Source organism: Myotis daubentonii, chromosome 5 (assembly GCF_963259705.1).
Source record: "Myotis daubentonii chromosome 5, mMyoDau2.1, whole genome shotgun sequence".
In the NCBI taxonomy this organism is placed as follows: Eukaryota; Metazoa; Chordata; class Mammalia; order Chiroptera; family Vespertilionidae; genus Myotis; species Myotis daubentonii.
Genome location: NC_081844.1, coordinates 83,461,003 through 83,467,027, shown reverse-complemented (window position 1 = coordinate 83,467,027; position 6,025 = coordinate 83,461,003).

The window sequence follows — 6,025 nt, the reverse complement described above, 5'->3', positions numbered from 1 at the left end:
TTCTAAGAAGCTTTTTTTTTTCTTTTTCTTTTTGTGAGGAGTGAATGCGCGCGCGCATACTGTCTGTACCTCCCAGACTGGTGAACAGCGGCGCCTAGAGTCGTAACCAGTTACTGCACTCTTTTGTAATATTCTCTTCTCATTAACCTTATTTATCAAGTCTTAGTTTATTTGTCAAGGAAATAGTTAAGCATTGTACAATATATGCGTGAAAAGGAGAAACTATTTTCATTTATTTAATCATATCTAAATATTGCTAAAGTTCAGCATTCAGTAGAAACCCAGTGTTCCAAGCTATCTGCTTTCCCCATTTGCTGTTCAGAGGGAATACCACAAAAGGGACAAAAATCATCCCTCCACTCTGTGGCATATGTTGACCACTTGATAACATATCAGGCCACATAGATGATCCACTGACTTGTGAGGATGAAAAATCAAATGGAAAAATGAACCTCTAGAATATAAGCTAGACTTTTAAAAAATTGGACTGTCCCATTTACTCTCCACTGTGCTTTGAATATTTATCAGAAACCTTGGCCTTTTTGAAGGACATGTTTTAACCCAGCCTCATTTTTTGTCTTTTTTCTGAATTGTTTATGTATTATGTGGATTTTAAAAGATCTCTAATGTGAGTTTTTAAAAAAGACCTTTAGTTCACCAAAAGGTAATATATTTTGAATAAAATAACACTGGACTCTTGGAATTGCACTGGGAATATGTCATATGAATTTCTAATTTAGACTTTGAATTTAAGAGATATAAGAGGTGGTGATATTATTCTTCAAAACTGAAAAGAAAGGGGCCGCATCTTTGTTTTTAGAAAGGCTATTAAGGATAATATGCAATCTCCTTTATATTATTGCATACTCAACAATTTCTCCAAGAGAAGCTGGTGTTCTTAAATAGCAGGATTTTAAGACTACATTGTCTTCCTTCTTCTACATATTGCAAAATTAGTAAAAACGGTTACTAACTAAAATGTCTCAGAATTAGAGTAATGTATTTATCTTTACCCAAAACTTAGGGAAGAATGTTTTCTGCATTCCAGAGTTTGACATTTTCAGAAACAAATTGGGCCAGATTTTGGCAGCCAATCCTTGGACATCATAACTCAGAGGAGTCTAGAAAATGAGGAAACAAAGGAAACAATCAAAAGCCACAAGAATATTTCTTGGAAGGAGAATTTCTGATCCTGCATAACAAAATCTACAGTTTCTCAGCTTCTCAAGGACAATTATATGGAGCTCAAGGGCACAGACTTAAAGGTACAATGAACCTTCTTCAATATTGCAAGGAAAGAACTCTTTAGCAGGAAACACAATTTTTCAGAACATACATTAATAGGCACAAATCTTTCCCCAAATGAATTGTCCAGGTTAAAGGGGCAAAAATATAAAGACTAGCAAGCAAACTTGTAGAGCTCCCCTCATCCACCAACAAGAAAAAAAAGCAGAATTTATTTATAACAGGATTATATTTATGAAATAAAAGTGTTAAAACTCACACATATACATTTGAATCCAATGTAATATTTTAGGCTTCATTGCTGGCACTACAGAGAATATCCAGTTGAAGGGTGTTTCCTGAGTTAACTTGAAATTAAGATTTGGCAATATCTGAAGCCACACCTAGATTATAGGAACAGGGCAAATTGCTCTCGCTGAAGTGAGAGGAACTCTAAGTCCAGGCTTGGACCAGAGACCAGGCTGAAAGCAGGGCTGGTGGAGCTTTGCAGGCGCAGGACGATGGCCAGTCACTGGAGGAGAGAGGGCACCATGATCAGGCCAAGGCCAGGTAAAACTGTCGCTCTGCCTGAAGTCTGGCAGCAACTCCTGCAGACTGTAGGCAAAGACAGGTGCAGCATGCTGTCTATCACCATGTGTAGGGGACCTGGAGAGCAGCATCTCTGCCACCCATGGAGCCACAATGCACATCCCGCTTGTGCAGCCCTGGGTTGCAGAGTTGGAGGTGGTGGTCTGAAACATGTGATAGGACAGTCAGGCACTGTGCCCAAGTCGGTGTCCACCTCAGTGACCAGATAGCCAGCCCACACAACCTGCATTGAAGAGGGCTGTGACTTCCGGCTGCAGCTCCTGGCGTAGCGTTCTCTGAGCATTTTCACCATGGGTCCACCAGTACAGACAGGCTCCGGATGACACTGAACCCAGCTAAACCCTGCTCATGAGCCGGTAGAGTCAGCTGCAGTGAATACCATTGTGTTCTGGGCTCACTCACAGGTCATATAACAGGACCAAGAGTCCTGCTGATGGGTGGCTGTTCTGGGAGAATTAGGAGGCACTTAGGGCCCCAAATATGAGTTATAAGCTCTAACATGTGTGATGGGGGCTCTGGGTGGGTGTTCCCAGTCTCCTGGATCATATTGGAGACCTATTGGAAAACCGGAGTGTTTTTGTTGATGTTGGTTACATGTAAGGTGATATTTGTGCTGGAGGAGGACAGCTTGTCCTTGTCTATGAGTCTGTTGATAACATTGTACTTCAGAGTCTGCTCCCAGTTTAGAATTCCTCCTGCCAGTAGCTCACAAAGAATCACACAGTCACTTTTAGAGGTGAATCGTTTGCCATGTATTTATTATTCGCTACAGTATCTTTCACTTCTCCAACTAAACAAGGTCTCTGAGTCCTGCATTTCTGGTTAGGGCAACCACATTTCTTGCCTCTAATATAACTAGACACCCAGCTGAATGTCACCTGCACTGCATTACAGTTTTCAGCTTGTATTTCAGCCAGGTTTCTGAAATGGCTCCTTAAACTGCTGTCAGTCTTCTCTTCTACCCCATGACCTAGCTGTCACTCTTTCGAGTCAAAGATGGTGTTCTCGCTGTTGAACACTAGATATATTCTGTATGCCCTTTGAGGCTCTGTGGAAAGTGTAGGAGAACTCTATCTTAAGGGTGTCATCTAGGTCAGCCTGGATCACCTGAAGAATGCAGGGAGGAGGTGGAGGGCAGGTTCTCCGGCAGGCGGACACTGCTGTACTCCTTGAGGCTCAGTATGGGAGGACTGGCACTGGCACCCAAGACCCACATTTTGCCATGAGCTGTTCTGTCCCCTTCCCACCACGTGGTGGCAGCTCTGCTCTTCTGGTCCATATTTCTGGTTCAATTAGCAACCAGAATATTTACTGCCCTAATGCTTTCTTTTACTTCTAGGGGCGGGGGAGGTAGTTATTGAAACTGATCTGATTAATTCAGAGAATTACTTGCAGCATCCAAATCTACTGTAGCTTAGGAGTAAACGTTTGCTTCCATTAAGATACTTGCTAGACTTTTCAAATCAAAACGTTGGCCCTAAAAGCCGTATGTTATTTATATCCAGGATGAATATGTTTCTATGAAAAGCATATTCATTGGGTTTCCAGTGAAGGTTGGAGATTCAAGGGGCTTAGGGACTTCTTTGATCTATTCTGTCATTCTCAATTTCCTCCCTACTCTCTCCGTTGGCGGTAAAAGAAAGGCTTCTCAGCACTTACCCATGGCTATGGTCACTGAGACGCAGATCTCTGGCGAGATTCCCCAGTCTTAGACCTTTGGCCATTGCTTCCGGATCTCCGGATCTGCTGCGTGATTCAGTAGGCTGAACAAAGACTGCAGGAAAGGAAACAGCGCTTGCTTCCTGCACTCCCCGCGCTTTCTCTGCGGGGGGGGGGGGGGGGGGAGGGAGACTTCTTCCTATGTCTTCTCAATGCTGCTTCTTACAACCGAATACATCACTATGGTTGCTCCAGATTACAAAGGTGTGCTAGAAAGAAAAATCAGGATGATTAGACGTTCCTTACCCAGACATTTGGAACAGATTGCAGGAAAGATGGCGCGCAGAGTTCGCTCCGGATGTCTTTCTCCAAAGTCCGCCGGGGTCCCGCGTCAGCGTCGCCAGTGGATTGCTTTGCTTCACTCCACCCACGGATTGGCCGACAGCGGCACCCAGAGGCCCAGACCTATATCTATTTTCATTTCCAGAAGTCCTAGCAGGAGACTGCATTTGCTTTATTTCTAGGACTTATTTTAGAATACAGTTGGTTTAGTACAAAGGCTGCAAGTCGTTATTTCTTCTCGACAAAATATCAATAATATGATCGTTCCACAAAATTTAAATCAAACGTTTTAACGTATTAAAATGTATAGCGACTTAAAATAAGAATTCTTACAGAATTTTCCCTCTTGACATTTCCTTTTAAAGATGATATACTGCTCTAACCGGTTTGGCTCAGTGGATATAGCGTCAGCCTGCGGACTGAAGGATCCCAGGTTGGATTCTGGTCAAGGGCATGTACCTTGGTTGCATGCACATCCCCAGTAGTGGGTGTGCAGAAGGCAGCTGATCAATGTTTCTCTCTCATCGATGTTTCTAACTCTCTATCCCTCTCCCTTCTTTTCTGTAAAAAAATAAAAAATCAATAAAATGTATTAAAAAATAAAAAATAAAGATGATATACCATTGAAGCTTCTTTTCCTTAAAAGAACTTTTTACTCAAGAAATTATCCGTTGTGAAAAGACTTTTACATTGTAAAAAATAGAATTTTCACTGTAAATTTTATAATAAAAAGAAAGTTTCACTATAAAAATGTAGGAAATACTGATAAAAATGTAAAATCACCAGCAACTGCATTATATAATTTATGATTTAAAGAATTTATATTCTATGCCTATTCATACTTTTAATATATATGTATACTTTTCTTCTTTTTTATTGTGATAAAATATGCCTGACTTAAAATTTCCCATCGTAACCATTTTAAGTGTACATTTCAATGATATTAAATACATTCATAATGTTGTGCAACCATCACTACCATCCATTTCCATAATTATTTTCATCATATAAAACTGAAACCTACACCCATTAAATGATAAGTCCTCATTCTCCCTTCTCTCCATCCCCTGGCAAACACCATTCTACTTTCTGTCTCAATGATTTTGGCCACTAAAAATACCTAATATAAGTGGAATCATACAGCAATCTTTTTGTGACTGGTTTATTTTACATAGTATAGTGTCCTCAAGGTTCATCCATGTTGGAGCACATGTCAGAATTTCCTTCCTTTTTAAGGCTGAATAGTACTCCACTGTATGTAAATACCACATTTTACTTATCTATTCATCTGTTGACAGACATTTGTGTTACTTAAAACTTTTAGCTATTGTGAATAATGCTGCTAAGAACATGGGTGTATAAATATCTCTTCAAGACTCTGCTTTCCATCCTGTTGGAAATTGCTGGCTCATATGGTAATTCTATTTTTAAGTTTTTGAGGAACCACCACACTGTTTTCCACAGTGGCTATACCATTTTACATTCCCACCAACAGGGCACAAGGATTTCAATTACTCCACATCCTTGCCAACACTTTCTAATTTTCTGTTTTTCAATAGTAGCCATCCAAATGGCTGTGAGGTGTTATTTTATTGTTGTTTTGATTTGTATTTTCCCAATAATTAGTGATGTTGAGGAGGATCTTTTCATGTGGTTATTGGCCATTTATAATACTTATGGAATTACATATATCCTATTATAATCCTCCAAGTAATTCATTCTTTCATGGATATTATTGGTTGCCTCTGTAGACTGAATATCTGTGTCCCCCACATTCATATGTTGAAACCTAATACCCAATGTGATGGTATTAGGAGGTAAAGCTTTTGGAAAGTGATAAGTTCATGCGGGTGGAGTTCTCAAGAATAGTATGAATGTCCTTGTAAAAGAGGTTGCAGAGAGCCCCCATACAACTTCCACCATATAAAGTTACAGTTAAAAGACTGCTGTCTATGACTATAGAAGCCTGTCCTCACCAGACACCAAATCTTCCAGTCTTCATCTTGGACTTCGCAGACTCCAAAACTGGGAAATAAATTTCTGTTGTTTGCAAGCCACTTGATTTATGGTATTTTGTTATAGCAGCCCAAATGGGCTCAGAGTTGCCCATGCCCTCTCCTTTCTTCTAACACTTTATTTATAGTTTAGGGGCCCACTCTCTGAATACCTAAGGCAAAGCTGAAGCTATTCA